The sequence below is a fragment of the Rana temporaria genome, chromosome 11 (assembly GCF_905171775.1).
Source record: "Rana temporaria chromosome 11, aRanTem1.1, whole genome shotgun sequence".
Classification (NCBI taxonomy): Eukaryota; Metazoa; Chordata; class Amphibia; order Anura; family Ranidae; genus Rana; species Rana temporaria.
Genome location: NC_053499.1, coordinates 126,212,907 through 126,233,153, shown reverse-complemented (window position 1 = coordinate 126,233,153; position 20,247 = coordinate 126,212,907). Strand labels below are relative to the sequence as shown.

The 20,247-nt window shown below is 44.8% G+C and overlaps 1 protein-coding gene and 2 long non-coding RNA genes across 4 annotated transcripts in view; 1 reads left to right on the top strand and 2 right to left on the bottom strand.

Annotated features, from left to right (window-relative positions):
* BCAR1 (BCAR1 scaffold protein, Cas family member) overlaps positions 1–20,247 on the bottom strand; it is a 207,461-nt gene that overhangs the window by 137,805 nt on the left and 49,409 nt on the right. The window lies entirely within an intron of this gene.
* Positions 9,833–10,402, bottom strand: LOC120917639. The gene is made up of 2 exons (XR_005744223.1): positions 10,222–10,402; positions 9,833–10,094 (listed from the first exon to the last, which is right to left on the bottom strand). It is a non-coding gene; the product is annotated as an uncharacterized LOC120917639 (long non-coding RNA).
* On the top strand, positions 14,792–15,327 carry LOC120917640. Its single transcript, XR_005744224.1, has 2 exons — positions 14,792–14,940; positions 15,068–15,327. It is a non-coding gene; the product is annotated as an uncharacterized LOC120917640 (long non-coding RNA).

Below are 20,247 nucleotides of genomic sequence, written 5' to 3'. Positions count from 1 at the left end.
ATACTGCCACTGTCACATGACATTAAAAAAAGTATCGGTATTCGGTATCGGTGAGTACTTGAAAAAAAGTATTGGTACTTGTACTCGGTCTCAAAAAAGTGTTATCGGGACAACCCTACTCTACATATTTCGTATCACTCTTATTTTTTGCATTGCCCTGTTAAACAATTTTTGGTTGCTTTTTGACACAAGACTTGGCAGACGCAATGACATTTGAAAATCTTTTTACACGGATCGCTTACAAAGGCCTATGTGTTGTCTCCTAAGTTCGGTTGGTCATACGTACACAAGGCATTTTACAAAGTAGCTCTATGGTACAGAGTTTTTCAAATCTCACATTAAACAAACAGCAACTAATGAGGACGGGCCAGTAGATGAGCAGGTACTTCTTTAAACTGGGAGAATCTTATAGGCCAATGTTATGGCCTCATGTGTCTCCCGTCTCACCCCCCCACCCCACGTTGTGCATACATTCACACAGCAGCAGCCGGCCTTGGCATTTCAAGCCAGAATCATCCCAAATAAGGTTGTTATGTCTACGCTTCCTCAGCATAAAAAAAAAAAAGAAAAAAATCACGACCCAAGTCAGCCGCGCTGTGGGAGAAGGAGGAGCCGGCTTACTTTGAAAATACTGGCCAGGAGGACGTTTCAATCTGTACACACCAATGAAGCGAGACATGAATGGAAATAACACAACCTCATTCTCTTCTGATGATTTCATCACTAGTTAAACATTATCCATCCACAGAAACTACAACGCAATGGATCAGGCGGAAAATATTCATTACATTGTCCACAACCTACAACCGGCTGTTACGCTACAGACCACAAGATCTGATTTGCACTACTACTATACCCAGAGACATTTATACAATAACAGCAGCTATTTCTTCATACAGATAGTATTCAGGTATATTTCCTTTTCCTTTTATAGTTAAAAATAATGAGAATATTTTAAACTTCTCGGTAAACCCCCCCCCCCTCCTCCTCCGGTGTCACATTTGGCACCTTTCAGGGGGGAGGAGGGAGCAGATACCTGTGTAATCCAGGTATTTGCTTCCACTTCTGAGCATAGGTCGCCTCGGCGACCTACGCCACATCCGGCGCCTACTTCGTCCCCATCACTGTCTTCTGGGAGACACATAGGTCCCAGAAGACAGCAGGTACCAGTGGGATCGCGCAGCGTGACTCGCGCATGCGCAGTAGGGAACCAAGCTGTGGAGCTGCAAAGCTTCATTTCCGTTTTTTCTCTTACCGAAGATAGTTACATAGTTAGTCAGGTTGAAAAAAGACACAAGTCCATCCAGTCCAATCACAAAAAATAAAAATAAACAAACAAAATAAAAAACACAGTACAATCCCATACACCCAACTCCATACTCACAGTTGATCCAGAGGAAGGCAAAAAACCCCAGCAGAGCATGATCCAATTTGCTACAGCAGGGGAAAAAGATTGCGGGCGCCTCCACCCGAGAGCCGAGGGACAGATCGGCTTTGGGTGCCGACATCGCGGGCACCCAGGACAGGTAAGTGTCCAAATATTAAAAGTCAGCAGCTACAGTATTTATAGTTGCTGACTTTTAATTTTTATTTTTTTTGGCGGAACTCCGCTTTAAAGCACCCTAAAATGTTTTGATAGTTTCACAATATTGATGTGTGTTTTCTGGTGCAGTGTAATGCCGCGTACACACGACCGTTTTTCATGACGAGAAAACTGCCATTTTTTAGATTGGTCGTGAAAACCAATCGCAAAAAAATTAGAACCTGCTCTATTTTTTCTCGCCGTTTTTCCCGTCGTTCTTTTTCTCGTCGCGAAAACCGATCGTGTGTATGGTTTTCAAAAAAACGCGCATGCGTGGCGCCATTCGAATGGAACTTTTCCTTTATAGTGCCGTTGTACGTGTTGTACGTCACCGCGCTTTGCCCGAGCATTTTTTTTTATGAATGTGTGTATGCAAGACAGGTTTGAGAAGAATCACGACGAATCACGTCGAGAAAAACGTTGCATTAGTCTGCAATAAAAAAAAAATGTGGGAAAACGACAAAAATAACGCAAAATTTAAGTGCTAAATAGCGCAAAACATAAATATTTAATGCATTCTTTAAATAACGCACATATTTTAGTGAATTGACTAATTTTGAGATAAATACCGCATGAATTATTTTAACTCAATTTTTTTTTATATTTATGTCTTAGACCCCTTTCACACGCAGGCGCTATAACGCTAAAATAATTACTTCAGCCAGTAATCAGCAGGTTTACATGTCATTTCAGGTTGTAAGGAGCTTGAGCAGGTCTGAACAGTTCCAACCTTGAAATCTTTTTACAGGTGTGCCTTGTCACACGATGCAACCAAACCTGAAGGCATTTGAAACTGACAGTAGACAAACATAAGCGGTAAAAGATCAACAGACAACTTTTTCGATAAGTGCGCCAAAACTTTAGGCTAAGGCCTTGTACTCACGGCAGGACATGTCCGATGAAAACGGTCTGCAGACCGTTTCCATCGGACATGTCTGGCCGGGGACTGCCCGGGGACTTCTGTTCGATGGCTATACACACCATCGAACAGAAGCCCGCGCGTAAACATTACGCGGGGCGTGTCCGCGGTGTCGCCGCGTCGATGACGCGGTGTCGCCGCGACAATGACGCGGCGACGTGGGCGGGCCGCCTTAAAAATGCTTCCACGCATGCGTCGAAGTCATTCGACGCATGCGAGGGATGCGGGCGGCAGGACATGTACGGTAGGTCTGTACAGACGACCGTACATGTCCGGGCGGACAGGTTTCCAGCGGACTGTTTTAAAACAAGTCCGGGAAACAGTTGTCCGCTGGAAACCTGTCCGATCCGTCCCAAAATGGTCCGCTCGGGCCAACACACGGCCAAACATGTCTGCTGAAACTGGTCTGCGGACCAGTTTCAGCAGACATGTTTGGTCGTGAGTACGGGGCCTTAGACGTGAGTACTGAGTGAGTACAACATTGACATAGTCATAAAGATTCCAGCAGGGCCCGTCCGAATTTCAATCCCTCTATAGGCAGACTGATTGTACAGAAGTCTATAGCCTCATACACACGATCGGATTATCCAACAGGAATTGTGTGATGACCGTTTGTACGCTCCATCGAACAATTGTTGTCGGATTTTCCACCAACAAATGTTGGATAGCATGCTTTAAAATTGTCCGCCAACAATTGTGTGTTGTCGGATTATCCGATCGCGTGTACACAAGTCCGGTCAAAACTCCAAAGTACAAACACGCATGCTCAGAAGCAGTGCTAACCATAACACAACATTAGCAGAAGTTCCCCAAAGAGCTGAAAAACCATGTAGTTTTGTGTTTGTTGGTCGACAATTCTTTGCTGTTTGTATGCAAAACAAGTTCATGGCCAACGCCCTTGGGAAAAAAAGTCCTACGCTTTGTCCGCAGAAAATCTGATCAGTGCTGCTCGCTATAGCCGGCAGAGGTGATGAATGTATTCTGACTGCGGGGAAGTCTTCCCACTGTCAGCATACAGCACCTCAAATGTGTGGAAGGGGGAATTGATTCATAATCATATACCGTATTTATCGGCGTATAACGTGCACTTTTTTCCCCTTAAAATCAGGGGAAAATCATGGGTGCGTGTTATACGCCAATCCCCGCTGTCTCTGAGTGCCTCTGACATAGACCGAGCCGAGTGTACTGCGCACTCGGCTAGGCTCGGTTCCGCCCGCAGGACCTTGAGAGAAGCCGAGAGGAGCCGAACACACAGAAAAAAACGGCTCTGTACAGCTCGGCTGAGGCGCAAAACTCAAAAATACAATGCTGCAACCTTGGGCAAGATGAACACCTCCAAAGCCGCAGATGGACACCCACAAGGCTGGATGTACTCTGCGCAAGGCCGCAGACGAACGCCGGACAAGGCCGCCGATGGACGCCGGGCAAGACAGCAGACAGACCTCGACAAGGCTTCACCGACGAGCATTCAAAATGTAAGGTTTTTATTCCTTAAACTTCCCTTCTAAGCTTGGGGTGCGCGTTATACGCCGATAAATACGGTATATCAATTGTCTCCAAACTGCGCCCTGGGGCTGGATGTGGCTCTTGGGGCATTATTCCTGCCAGGGACACCAACAATGAGGCATAATTCCTGCCACTGACACCAACAATGAGGCATTATTCCTGCCACTGACACCAAGAATGGGGCATAGTTCCTTCTACTTACACCAAGAATGGGGCACTATTCCTTCCACTGACACCAACCATGGGGCACTATTCCTTCCACTGACACCAACCATGGGGCATAATTCCTTCCACTAGCATCAAAAATGGGGCACTATTCTTCCCACTGTCACTATTTCTTCCCCTAATAACAAAGATTGGGCATTGCTAGTCCAACCCCCCTAAAGTCTAAAGGACAGTAAACTGTCCCTTTCTTAAGAAAGTTTGGAGACCCCTGGTCTATATCATAGAGTATATTTTGGTTTGCAATTTAACTACTTTAGACCCGGGCCATAGTAAAAAGAGGGCCTCGAGGTGGCTCTATAAATCCGGGAGGCCGTCTTTTTACGGCCTCGCGTCCTTGGGGGGCGCACGCACCCGGCTCGTCCCCGAGATGCCGATGCGCGTGCCTGGCGGCCGCGATGTCCGCCAGGTGCCCGCGATCGGCAATGACAGAGCAGGGACGTGAAACTCTGTGTGTAAACACAGAGCTCCATGTCCTGTCAGGGAGAGGAAACAGATGCTGTCAGTGTCAGTCCCCTCCCCCCACAGTAAGAATCACTCCCAGGATACACATTTAACCCCTTCCTTGGCCCCTAGTGTTAACCCCTTCCCTGCCAGTCACATTTATACAGTAAGCAATGCATTTTTATAGCACTGTTCGCTGTATTAATGTGAATGTTCCCAAAAATGTGTCAAAAGTGTCCGATGTGTCCGCCGCAATATCGCAGTCCTGACAAAATTCGCAGATCGCCGTATTACTAGTAAAAAAAAAATGATAAAAAAAATGTCAGAATTCTATCCCCTATTTTGTAGCCACTCCAATCACTATACACTTATTGCGATTTTTTTTTACCAAAAATATGTAGAATACGTATCGGCCTAAACTGAGAAAAAAAATGCATGTCAATTTCTTCAAAGGGAAATACTGTTTGATTATGCCAGAGTTGGTTTTTACAAAGACTCATATTTTGTGCAGCTTTATCACTATTCTTTTTGTTCTGAACAATACCCATCATTGGCCCCGGGAATAAGGGCTGACCCTGACCCTGAAACGCCCTACACCTTTCCGGAAAGAAAAAGATGTATACTAGAAACGAGTATACTGTATTGTGAAGGGCAGTCAAACAGGGACCAATGCACAACCCGCCAACTTTCCCCCATTTAGAAACCAAGGCCCAGATTCTCATACAATTACGTTGCTCCTGGGCAGCGTAACGTATGTGATTTACGTTACACCGCCGCAGGTTTACAGCGTTAGTGCCTGATTCTCAGAACACTTACCTGTAAACTTGCGGCGGTGTATCGTAAAAGCGCTTGGCGCAAGCCCGCCCAATTCAAATGGGGAGGGCACCATTTAAATTAGGCGCGCTCCCGCGCCGAGCGTACTGCGCATGCTCCGTCGGGTAAATTACCCGACGTGCATTGTGCTAAATGACGTCGCCCCGACGTCATTTGCTTAGACGTTAACGTAAATGGCGTCCAGCGCCATTCACGGACGTCTTACGCAAACGACGTAATTTTTTTAAATTTCAACGCGGGAACGACGGCCATACTTAACATTGGTTGCCCCTCATAATAGCAGGGGCAACTTTACGCGTCGTTTAAGCTACGGAAACGTCGTAAATTCTCAGCGTCGACCGCGCGTATGTTCGGGAATCTCGCGTAATTACCTAATTTGCATAGACGACGGGGAAAACGACGATGCGACACCTAGCGGCGGAAAAAAAAATTGCATTTAAGATCTGACAGCGTAAGAGCCTTACGCCTGTCAGATCTAATGGGTATCTATGCGTAACTGATTCTAAGAATCAGTCGCATAGATACCCGGGGCCAGATAAGGACTTACGACGGCGCAAATGGTGTTGCGCCGTCGTAACGCCATTGAGAATATGGGCCCAAATCTCCTTGTAACTTTCTTTTTTAGTTGGATAGATGGATCTCAATAAAAAAATAAAGTAGTATTCACCTACCAAAGTGTAATTCTACGCTAAATCCTTTCATTTAACCTCTAAATTATTGCATTTGTTATTTTGAAAAGCCAGCAAAAAGGAAAATCAGTAGTGGGGTTTAACCAATTTTTTTGTACGTTCTGTAAATTCTTCATGGTCTGCGTAACTGGCAGTGCCAAGAGGTTTCTTATCTCAGAGGTATGCCAATGGCAGAGGATCTTCACTACATCTCAGCACCACAAACCAAAAACACTATTTAATCCATTATTAACATTCAAAGCAAATATACTTTCCTATCCATCTACTAATGTTAGCAACGAGGATTACAAATAATCAATGTTGGTTGGGAGAGTGAAGTTCCACGTAGCCACACAGTGGACAAGATTGTAACATTGCGGCATATATGATCTAGGACAGTGATGGCGAACCTTGGCACCCCAGATGTTTTGGAACTACATTTCCCATGATGCTCATGCACTCTGCAGTGTAGTTGAGCATCATGGGAAATGTAGTTCCAAAACATCTGAGGTGCCAAGGTTCGCCATCACTGTTCTAGGGCATCTCTGCTGGACATTTATTGAAGATGGAAAATTTAGGTAAACAGCCAATTAATTTCCTAGGTAACTTGCACAGTAGGTGTCTCCATAGTGCACACACATGCTCGTAGCACACAAACATGCACGTACATGTGCTTGATGCCTGATGTCTTGTACACACAATCGTTTTTCCCGGCGGTAAAAAGTCAGAGGGGAAAACTGAGAATCTGCTCGGTAGCTTTTCCCCCTACACGACCGGGTTTCCCGGCAGGAAAACTGCCATGAGCGCTTTGGTCAGGAAACCCGGCCGTGTGTATGCTCCGCCGCGGGTTTTCCCCATAGGTAAACTGCCAGCTTAAAAACCGCCGGGAATCCCAGTGGGAAAAAAAGAGAACGGCCCGGATTCACAAAGCACTTACGCCGACGTATAACAAGATACGCCGACGTAAGTGCAAATGTGCGCCGTCGTATCTGTGCGCCGGACCCACAAACTAAGATGCGCCTAAAAACAGGCTTCATCCCGCCGACGTAACTTGGCTTACGCCGGCGTAGCGTGGGCGCACATTTAGGCTGGACGCATGGTGGCGCTCCCATTGATTAGCCATTCAAATATGCAAATGAGTGAAATACGGCAATTCACGAACATACGTGCGCCTGACGCAGTGCGTGTAAGTTGTACGTCCGGCGTAAAGTCATTCCCCATAAAGGAGGTGTAACCCAGCAGCAGACATGCAAAGGTCTGCACCAGGGAACACAAGCCGGCGTATTTTACGTTGGACGTGTCTGGCTGGGCGTAGGTTACGTTCACGCCGTACGCAGTGATCCAGCGTAGTTTAGGCAGTTGTTCCGACGTGGTTGTGAGCATGCGCAGGGGGATGCGTCCACGTCTCAGCGCATGCGCAGTTCGTGATGCGTATCTGTCTGGCGCTCGGCCCATCATTTGCATGGGGTCACGCCTCATTTGCATGGCTCACGCCCACTTCCACCTACGCCGGCGTATGCCTTTCGAAACCCAGCGCAGCGTAGGGAGCACTGGCTTGGTAAATTCCATGCTTGCCTCTCTGCGCTGCGTTGGCGTAGCGTACATTGCTTGCGTCACGGCGGCGTAATGTGCGCCCGCTCTCTGTGAACATGTTCTCATTTTTCCCGCCGGGTTTCCTTTCGGGAAAACTGCGATGGAGCATACACATGGCCGGTTTTCCCGGCCAAAAGCTGTCATGGCAGTTTTTTCCAACGGGAAAACCGGTCGTGTGTACGAGGCTTAAGAACAATTAATAGGTAGGTTGTTTACCAATGTCTGGTCACCATCTTCTCTTTATAGTAGGTTTTCACAGACTAGATTGTAAGCTCCACTGAGAGAAATCTCTCCGCACACATCAATAACCTGAGCATGTCCAGCCTTTATGCTTTATGCAGCATTTAACCTTACTGTGCAGAACCACTGACATTTCCCTCCATTATTCAGAAGCATTAGAGACAATAAAGATGATCTGCTGAAAATGATCTGTCATGAAGAGGTCTCATTCCAAATAAAATGCAGAATGCCTCATTATATCCTCCACACTGACTCAGTGTCAGCAGTTAACATATTCGATCTCCAGCTGATTGTTCAGTCCTCTCATCTAACAGGCATGATCCATGCTGTGACGGCTCAGAGCTGTGACTTCGTCTTTCCACAACAGGATCCTCTTCCTGTCTATTTTCCTCCGGCTCAGACACTAGACCTGTGTACCGTGATCTGCATGTTAACCCATTCTAGAGTTCGTCCACATAAAAATTCCTAACAACATCTTAACCACTTAAGCCCCGGACCATTTTGCAGCTAAATGCCCAGGCCAGGTTTTGCGATTCGGCACTGCGTCGCTTTAACAGACAATTGCGCGGTTGTGCGACGTGGTTCCCAAACAAAATTGGCGTCCTTTTTTCCCCACAAATAGAGCTTTCTTTTGGTGGTATTTGATCACCTCTGCGGTTTTTATTTTTTGCGCTATAAACAAAAATAGAGCGTCAATTTTGAAAACAATTCAATATTTTTTAGTTTTTGCTGTAATAAATATCCCCCAAAAACATATATAATTTTTTTTTCCCTCAGTTTAGGCCGATACGTATTCTTCTACTTATTTTTGGTAAAAAAAAATCGCAATAAGCGTTTATCGGTTGGTTTGCGCAAAATTTATAGCATTTACAAAATAGGGGATAGTTTTATTGCATTTTTATTTTTTATTTTTATTTTACTACTAATGGCGGCGATCAGCGATTTTTTTCGTCACTGCGACATTATGGCGGACACTTCGGACAATTTTGACACATTTTTGGGACCATTGTCATTTTCATAGCAAAAAATGCATTTAAATTGCATTGTTTATTGTGAAAATTACAGTTACAGTTTGGGAGTTAACCACAGGGGGCGCTGTAGGAGTTAGGGTTCACCTAGTGTGTGTTTACAACTGTAGGGGGGTGTGGCTGTAGGTCTGACGTCATCGATCGAGTCTCCCTATAAAAAGGATCACTCGATCGATGCGCCGCCACAGTGAAGCACGGGGAAGCTGTGTTTACACACGGCTCTCCCCGTTCTTCAGCTCCGGGAAGAGATCGCGAGGGGGCGGCTAGAAACGAATAGCCGCGCCCTTGTCCCGGATCACTCCCTGCGGGTTACCGACCGCCGCATGTACCGGGTTGGTCCCGATCGGACCCCCGACCCGCGGAAAGGCGGAGACGTACATGTACGCCCATATGCCTGTACGTGCCATTCTGTGGACGTATATGTACATACGGCGGGCGTTAACCAGTTAAAGGAGCAAACTAGGTAAATATCCATGTTTGGCAATCAAACTAAAGCCTCATACACATGGTCAGATTTTCTGACAACAAATGTGTGATGGCAGGGTTTTGATGGAAAATCCCACCGTTTGTACGCTCCATCGGACAATTGTGGTCGGAATGTCCGACAACAAATGTGGGATAGCATGTTTTAACATTTTCCGACAACAAATGTGTTTGCCGTCAAATTATCCGATCGTCTGTATACAAGTCCATTGGAAAAAAATCCAAAGTACAAACACGCATTCTCCGAACCAATGCTAACCATCAGACATTGAAGAAAGGGGGGAGTTGAAAGAATGGACTTTATAGGCACTTATATATAAAAATACAGAAATTTAATGGTACATAGGAAATAAATACAAATAAAGAAAATTAAATTTAAAATTGAACACAGTATAGGTTATTGAGATACAAAGGAAGTGGGCCGTGCTGAGTAGTTCTCTTGGTATGGAGACTCTGAAGGCCTTCAATTGGCACGTTGGTCCACTCTTTGTTCAATCCTTTAAACCGTGTATAAGCGTTCCAGATATTGCTCTACTAGTTTCACGGATAAGTTCCGCTTCATCGGGAGCTTGGAACTGCAACATAGAAAATGAATAAATCATCAATTGCATCAAATACTAAGTTATTAAACCAGAGCACTGAGTGTCCTGAAACCAGAGGATCTGGGCAGGGCACCCAGTGTTCCATGTAAGATTTACTCACCATATAAAATGGTTGATGGTTCAAAAATGGGGAGCCTTACGTGCAGAGGTATCGGCCCGCGGAGGAATCCACCTCCTGAAAGACCCAGCCGGGTCAGAACATGGATATGGAAACCCAAATGGCAGGCGCTAGTGACACCCGGCGGACCAATCCTGGGTTAACCTAGGGGGGACCACTGGTACTGTAAGTTGGAAAAATACCCAAAAATAGCACCAATGATAGAAACATGGTGGGCAGAGTAGAGGTGATGGGAAAACACCTAGTTTTGATCTTTCACAGTACGCCTATATGGGACCAATTGCAGCACAAGCGATGCAGCAACTACATATTCAATCAAACTCGCAAGTGCCCCCCATGACTTCAGACATCCCCCGTGGAGCTGAGGGAGGTTGTAGTGGCCCAGTGGCCAATAATATGCAATCAGTAAGACCATCTAACACAAATAAAGCCAATCCTCATCTTGTAGAAATCCCTTTAGGGGAGATGTCCTCGAACTAGCCCAGTGTGATGAACTAAGTGTCATTAATCTGACCCCCTATCCCTTATCTGAAGACGAACTAACCGTTCTCAAACTGGGCCTCAGCTTTTGCCCCAATTCTAATCTTGACAAGTATGAGGTGATTAAAGATCTCTATCTGTTTGCACGCAAATTGACGTATAAATTCATTTTTGATCCCGATAAAAAGAGACAAAGAGAGGAAAAAGAATTGTCAGAGAAAATTAAAAAATATTCTATGAAAGAATTCAGAGCTCTTAGAGATCTCATTCTCCTTCTGGACGAGAGTGAGACCTCTAACCCGACACCTAGAGAGGAACCAGCTCAGGTATATGGCAAGAAAACTCAAAAGTTTAAAAAGAAGTCTGATCATTTTCCAGACTTAAACACTCATCCTCAGATAGCAGCCTTTCTTATGGCCACGGTCAGAGAGATTAAGAAATTACCTTTAATATCTCCACCCCCCAATCTACCACAAAATCTTCTAAATGCACTCAAAAATTTGCAGACACGAACGGATACAATCATTAAGTCCTCTGACAAAGGAGGCAACATTGTTCTGCAAACCTGCGGTCAATACGAGAAAATGTGCTATGACATTTTGAACAATGGGGAATGGTATAAATTGATTGATCAAGCATTGATCGACCAGTTTAAACTAGAATTCAAAATGCTGATTTACTCAGCATTCTCTGAAGCTTTGATTGATAAGCCAACCTACGAGTTCCTCAATATACCCTTTCCAAGGGAACCCATTTTTTATTCGATCCCAAAGATCCACAAAAACAAACAAACTCCTCCAGGGCGCCCTATTATTTCCGGCATAGGATCTATCACAGAAAATGCGAGCCGATTCGTTGATTTTTTCCTTATGCCACATGTCACTAGTCTCCCCTCCTATGTCAAGGACACAATTGACTTGTTGAGAAAACTAGATGGACTTACCATTCCCGATGATGCCATCTTTGTCACAATAGATGTGTCCTCTACTCTAGCATTCCACATGACAAAGGCCTCAAGATAGTAGAAATGTTCCTTATGGAGATCGACCACAGGGAGTGGAAACTTCAAAGACTTATCATTTCCCTTTTATCGTACATATTGAGACATAACTATTTTTCTTTTCACGGCTCCCACTACCTCCAAGTGCAAGGAGTAGCCATGGGCACCTGTTGTGCCCCGGCTTACGCTAACTTGTACTTGGGGGGGTGGGAGCGTGAAATTTTTGCTAATGAAGCATATCAACAATATCTATGCCAGCGGGCGTGCTGGTACAGATATATTGATGACGTCTTTGTCATCTGGACAGGCACGCCACAGTTACTGGAGGAATTCCTTAATGTTTTAAACATTAATCAGTTTAATCTTAAATTTACGTATAACTGGGACCTGAATTCTATATCGTTTCTTGATGTGTTAGTTTTCAGGGATCCATATGACAATGTCAGCACTAAATTGTTCAGAAAGGATACTGCAGGGAATACCCTACTGCATGCGGACAGTGCGCACCCAAAAACCCTGGTGCACAGCATCCCTTATGCACAATACCTCCGATTACGGAGAAACTGCACCTTTGATGTTGATTTTATAAATCAAGCCAGGGAACTGCGCACTAGATTGCTCCAGCGTGGCTATACCAAAACATTATTGAGGAAAGCCTATAATCAAGCTTTTAAGAAAAATAGAAGCTCTTTACTTTATCCACCTCCTAAACAGGATGAGCAACCATTAACAACTAAATTTATTACCAGGTTTGCTGCTCAGCACGGGGCATTGCGCAGTTGCCTGGAGTCACACTGGCATATCCTCTCTGAGGATCCAACTTTAGGTAAATACTTCAGACATGTACCAGAAATGGTCTTTCGTAGGTGCCCCTCTTTGGGCAGCAAACTGACAGCAAGTGAATATAAACCAAAGCTTCCCGCGGAGAGGATTGCCAGAGGCCTTACCAAATGTGGGCAATGTTCATATTGCCCTTGGATCTTGGAGGGCAACAAATTTAAGCTGCCCAATGGGGAAACCTTTAAACCCCTTTTTCAAGCATCATGTTACACCAAAGGCGTAGTTTATTTGATGCTATGCAACTGTGGAGCTTTCTATGTTGGGAAGACATTTAGAGAATTTAAAAAACGACTTTACGATCACATATACTATTCGCAATTCGCCAAAATGACAACCCCTGTGAGTAGACATCTAGGGCTATACCATAAGTTTGATGTATCTCAAGTCAAATTTATGGTCCTAGATGTTATTCCTGAAGACCCCAGAGGGGGAAACTGGGACCAGCGTATTCTCCAAAAGGAAACGTTCTGGATAGAACGTCTGGGGGCCACTGTGCCCCCAGGCATTAATGAAATGCATTCGTACAAATGTTTTTTATAAAGACACTGCAAAAAACTACTCAGGAAGGGTGGTCTGATACTTGTCCATACCCTATGAGGGCAGTAATCAACTTTGAAGTTAGAAAAATGTATAGCTCTGTTTATATATATTTGGATTGCAGTATAACATCGCTGTAGTATTAACCACCAACAAATCCTCATTATTAAACATCTCGGGTACTTCTTTTTCCAACTGTAGTACCTGTCACAAATCCCCTCCCTTTGAGATCCATAACTCTGATTCAATTTATTCTAGATTTGATCACATGCGTGGGAATTCTACACAGCATCCCCTTTCACTGTACACAAGCAACCATAATCGTTGATTAACAATTTAATCTGTCACTGAATCGACACATATATGTATAGTAGTGTCACTATGTTCAGAATTTTCAGATTAAAAATCTTGGTTTAAAGATTAATTTCTATTTACTTTAAATGTTATCCAATATTATATTTCATCTAATATGTTATGTATATTTTCTTGATTCCTTTTTTGGAATGATTTTGATATATCTTTATTGCTAAAAGATAACCAAGTTCTCTTTGGGGAGCCCAGTATGGAGGCCGGCCTAAGGAGGAGTCGACAATTGGTTCCCTTGGCAGTCCTGCTGACACCTGGACCTTCCCTTTACCTAGCGGCCACCCGAGCCACTTGCCTAGCCTCCACTGGTCCTCCGGACCAACGTCAGGCTTTAGGCATAGTGGCATCACGGACCGCTCCGTCAATCGAGCGGCCCGAATAGGTCCTATTCGCCCATTAGCGCTCTGGAGCTGTTTACTACAACTCCCAGAAGCGCTAGCGCTTTGCGGCGCATGCGCGATAGGCCTATACTGGCCGGAACGCATGACGTCAGACGGCGGTCTGACGCACAGCGCTCGGGGGCCACTATAAAACGAGGCAGCACACACTTCATTCAGTGTGGAGCTGATCTGCAGGCTGATTCGCCATTGCGGTGGCCAGGAAACCTTTATTTTCCAGCAGTCTATACACACTGGTAAGACAATATTTTCAGACTCTAGCTCTACCATTTGGTTCTCACAGAGCGTTTATGGTTTAGGCTTACCTTTTACTTACTTTTCATTATTTTTGGTTCATAGATTGGCTTCAGGCTACACTGCTGCTGTTGTGTGCTTTGTTCCGCTGCAGCGGCTTATAGTGCTATTTATTCATTTCAGGTAATTCTATGTCTATTTCCGTTTTTTAACTTAGTTGGGACTTTCTCTTGCTGAATTAGCCTTCTCAGCCCCCTGCTTTCTAAACTTTAGCCAACAATGCTAGCCTGATGTCAAAATTCAAATTTACATCATGGCATATTAATTAATATATTTTGCAGCTTCCTACATTGTTACTATTAGCCATCTCTGGCTTTAAGGGGATTTTCTGCTGCCTTTTTTCCACCCTATTAAGACCTTTCCCACTAAGAATTAGTTGTATAGATTCTAGACATCAACCGATATGTTTTAAACTATTTAATCTAACCACAACTCCAATCAATGTATTAAACCAATTATCCACCAATATAGTTTGATCATGATTTTTGATTTTTGATTTCTGAATTGTGCTTTATGCATAGCCTTTAGTAAGGATTCTCTTGCCAGTGTGTATATATAATTTTTCTATCATTGGTGCTATTTTTGGGTATTTTTCCAACTTACAGTACCAGTGGTCCCCCCTAGGTTAACCCAGGATTGGTCCGCCGGGTGTCACTAGCGCCTGCCATTTGGTTTTCCATATCCATGTTCTGACCCGGCTGGGTCTTTCAGGAGGTGGATTCCTCCGCGGGCCGATACCTCTGCACGTAAGGCTCCCCATTTTTGAACCATCAACCATTTTATATGGTGAGTAAATCTTACATGGAACACTGGGTGCCCTGCCCAGATCCTCTGGTTTCAGGACACTCAGTGCTCTGGTTTAATAACTTAGTATTTGATGCAATTGATGATTTATTCATTTTCTATGTTGCAGTTCCAAGCTCCCGATGAAGCGGAACTTATCCGTGAAACTAGTAGAGCAATATCTGGAACGCTTATACACGGTTTAAAGGATTGAACAAAGAGTGGACCAACGTGCCAATTGAAGGCCTTCAGAGTCTCCATACCAAGAGAACTACTCAGCACGGCCCACTTCCTTTGTATCTCAATAACCTATACTGTGTTCAATTTTAAATTTAATTTTCTTTATTTGTATTTATTTCCTATGTACCATTAAATTTCTGTATTTTTATATATAAGTGCCTATAAAGTCCATTCTTTCAACTCCCCCCTTTCTTCAATATAATTAGGATGTGGCACTATATTATTTAAGGATGTTTGATTGCCATCCAAGGGCAAATGCAATCAGTTTTTTCAACCATCAGACATTAGCATAAGTTGCCCAAAGGGTGGCGCTAAAGAGCTGAAAAAACACATCGTTTTGCCGTCAGTATGCAGAACAAGTTCACAGCCAATGCCCTTCGGACAAAATTACACGGATTTGTCCGATGGAAATTCGATCGGGTGCACAAGGCTTTATTCTGACATTCATGTTGTGTAGCTGATTGCACTGCTAGGTTAATCCCCATGGGTACTGGTATCCCTTATTCAGCCTACAGTCAACTCTCCCTAAAATTATGGGAGTCACAGGGTAGTCGCCTGCTCCCACCTGGTCTCCCTATATTGATAGAGATTTCCCATAAAGTAGACCTTCTATGAGCAGACTTTCTAAACAAAGAGCCAGTTTACTGTCCTTTAGGCTTTAGGAAGGCCAGAGGGAGAATCAACTCACTGTACTCGGTCTCATGCAGAGTCACAGCGCGCTCTTGCAGAATAGAAAAGATCCACGAGCAGAGGGAGGGGTGATGACGTCAGCGCGCACCGCCGCCGGTGTACCAAGATGGCCGACCGCTCCGGAGCTAGGCCGAAGCCGCGGCCTTTCCTAAGGCCGCGGCGGCGGTGCGCTCCGCGGATTGCATTCTGTGCTGATCCGAACAGGTCGACCTGTTCGGATCGTGGATCGGGCACGATCCGTTGCACCCCTAGTCAAAACCGATCGTTAGTAGGCACAACCATCGGTTAAAAATCCACGCATGCTCAGAATCAAGTCGACGCATGCTTGGAAGCATTGAACTTCGTTTTTTTCAGAACGTCGTTGTGTTTTACGTCACCGCGTTCTGACACGATCGTTTTTTTTTAACCAATGGTGTGTAGCCGCGACGGACCATCAGTTAGCTTCATCGGTTAACCGATGACAACGGTCCATCCGACCGTTCTCATCGGATGGACTGATCGTGAACTTGTGCACATGCGTACACACGATCAGTCCATCAGTCTATAACTTCTTTAAGAGTGCACATGCATCAATGTACTTCTGTAATGTGCGTGTTTACCACGGGTTGAACTGGGTGCATTGATGTGAAAATTGGCTAAGCCATGTAAAATTCAAAAAGCGAGGCCCACAACTGTAAAAGGGTTAAAGACATATGACACTACTTTCCATAATTCAAAGGCTCACCCAAAACCAAGTTGTATTTATGAATGGCTAAATAACCGACCTGGATGATTATTGGGCCATATTCTTAAATAAAGTAGGCGGGCGGCGCGTAAGCCATTTACACTCCGCCGCCCCAACCTACAGGAGCAAGTGCTGTATTCCCCAAACACTTGCTCCGTAGTTTGGGGCAGCGGATTGTAATTGGCCCGGCGTATCCCCGCGTATATATCCAAGGGGGAGGCTTCTATTTAAATTAAGCGCGCCCCCGATTCTAACGAAATTGCGCATGCGCCGGGCTTAAAATAGCCCAGTGCGCATGCTCCAGTTCTCGGCGTAAAACGTCAATGACGCCGACGTGTGCGTCATTGACGTAAAGTCGTATTCAAGAACGACTTAGTAAAACGACGTACCCGACGGGAAAACGCGACGCGGACCCGACGCCATACTTAACACGGCCTACGTGGGACTGGCGTAAGGTTACCCCTCATATAGCAGGGGTAACCTTACGCCTACGCAAACGACGTAAGCGACGCAAATTCGTTCGGGAATCGGCGTATCAGGCTCATTTGCATAAACAAATGAGACCTGAACGTAAACGCCACCTAGTGGCTGGCGGAGTAATTACATTTAAGATCCGACAGTGTAAGTGACTTACACATGTCGGATCTTAAGCGTATCTATGCGAAAATGATTCTAAGAATCAGTCGCATAGATACACGGGCCAAAAAAGAGAGATACGATGGAGTATCCTGAGATACTCCATCGTAACTTTACTCAGAATATGGCCCATTACCTCCAGACTGTTCTACTAATTTACTGCTCTAAATAAACCCACAATGCTTTGCTGCAAGGTTCTGACACTCAGATACATGAAGATACAGAAGAATTTCCAGTTGACTTCAGTAGATAATTGATGTGACTATTGTAGAGCAGAAAGCGAACAGATAGAAAATGGAAATGAATGTTGTACAGGTTGATATGTTGTGTATAAATGAATTAACAGGCTGGAAAAATAATGGTATTTAAAGCCTCACCGGTTCCGACAACAAGCCTCACAAATAACCTCTACTCCGGAGGAGATTTCCAATGACAATATTTATTTAGTACCATCAATGGAGATTAAATCACAAAGTTGTTGTAGGTAATGGGTTGGCGATTAGCACCGAGGTCTTTTCATTACATGTCAGCAGACAGACAGAGCTTAGAGGTAACACTACCTTCATCCACCCTGGTGTTAGACTAACACACACATCACCCTTCTAGATCTCATGACGTTATTATCGTGTTAAAGTTATCACGTAGGCGCTGACACGGCTTCATGGGGGTTAAAGCTGAAGAACACCTGGGAGGTCCCAAAGATAATCTGGAAGGATTAGTTTCCCGTATGCAAAATGCAGGCATTCTGAGGTCTGAACTAATACTTCAGGATATGACTATGAATCCCCAATTTACTAGGAATTAGTGACTTTATTCCTCATTCACAGTGATGTCACTAAAGATATACACTAAGGCCCGGATTCACAGACACTGGCGCATATTAGCGTATCTCCTTTACGCTACGCCGAAGCAGCGCAGAGAGGCAAGCACTGAATTCACAAAGCACTTCCTCCCAAATCTGCGCTGGGTTTCTCAGGCGTAAGTCGGCGTAAGTGGAAGTGGGTGCCAGCCATGCTAATGAGGCGTGACCCCATGCAAATGATGGGCTGAGCGCCAGACAGATACGTATCGCCAACAGCGCATGCGCCGTCCCGTGCGCATGCTCACAATCACGTCGGAACAACTGCCTAAGATACGTCGAAACACTGCCTACTGCGTGAACGTAACCTACGCCTATTAATATTCACGTCCTACGTAAACTACGTAAAATACGTTGGCTTGTGTTCCCTGGTGCAGCCCTTTGCATGGATGCTGCTGAGTTACACCTCCTTTATGGGGCATAACTTTACGCCGGACGTATGACTTTACGCGCACTGCGTCAGACGGACGTACGATCATGAATCGGCGTATCTCCCTCATTTACATATGTGAATAGAAAATCAATGGGAGCGCCAAATACGTCCAGTGTAAATATGCGCCCACTCTACGCCGGTGTAGGCAAGTTACTTCGGTCGGATGAAGCCTATTTTCAGGCGTACCTTAGTTTCTGAGTCCGGCGCATAGATAGGACGGCGCATATTTGCACTTATGCGGCGTATCTCGAGATACGTCGGCGCAAGTGCTTTGTGAATCCGAGCCAATATGTTTACTCATACTGGTGGTTTTAACCGTACCAGGGCATGCTTCACCCCCTGGTCTGGTTCATTTGTGTAATGAGAGTCCTCTAATCAATGCTAGGGAACGGTTAAGCATACCTAGTCACAGCGCCGGAGCAGCGATAGCCGGAGGTCACTCCAAGTATCATGGCGGCAGCGGAGGAGAGGAACGAGGGGGCTTCGATCTCAGGTAAGTAATTCATAATGAGCTAGTATACTATGCGTATTTGGCGCAGTATAAATCCTATATCATCATCATCATCATATCTGTATGCAAGTGAGGCCACATACAAGGTCTGCTGACTGTTTTTACTTTGACATAAAGTTTTGACAGAAGGTAGCCACAGATAATAAATTTTTTCAACATATTCCAAGTTCAGCTTGCCCACGTTTATACCTACTTTAAGTTACAGGCCACCATTACATGGTGATTTGTTAAATCTCTCAGGAACTCAGATGGTGAGATTTACTGCTGGCACTGTCTCCCTAACGTGCTCATTACTGGGCCAAGTGATGATGATGTCACGTCTCCCATACCGATTGTAAAAGAAAGTGAAGAACGCAGCAGTGAGAGTGTGACGCCCTAGTTACAGCCTTAGCAGAAGGGTGGAGACAGGATCTGCTAAAGAGAAATCTTTTAGTGTGAATACTCCAACGTTATAGCACACCAGCAGGTGATTTAACCACTTTCTGACCACTCACACATAACTAAGTGACTGTTCTTCCAAATATGAATACTAGACTGTATAACTTGACTCATGACCCAGTCCAAATCTGGCCATACATTGATCAAAATTCAGCCGGTTCTGCAGGGACCAGTCAAATTTCGATCCATATACGAGCAGGGTGGTTGTACTATCTACTAATCCATTTCTGTACAACTACCCTGTGAAATTTTTGTTGAACAAAAAAAAAAATTGATCGTCTTTGGGCTGCTAACTAGTTATGATCGTCTACACAGAAATGACCAGTTTCAAAACATTTACTGTTTAATATTATATTAATTAAATTGCAGATATTCTCCTGATGAATCAGTGTTTAGGCCGTGAAACACGTTGAGAACAATTTCCGCTGGTCCACGGCCCTAACTGGGTGAGCAGGTCTTCTTAATACAAATAATGATTGCACATAATGTTTATATATTATGTATCACTGTATGTATGCTGTTCATTATTACCCGTATTTTCCGGCATATAAGACGACCTTTTGGATGCAAAAAAAAAGGAAACAAAGTCGGGGGTCGTCTTATACGCCGACAGTCTCCGCCAGGCTGCGGGCATCCATGATTTAAAAGCCGCGCCTCCTCCTCAGACTGTTCCGTGATAGGCGGAACACAAATTTTCCCAGCAGAGCCTCTGTTCAGTGTTCCGCCTATCACGGATGCCTTCTCATCCGTGATAGGCGGAACACTGAACAGAGGCCCTG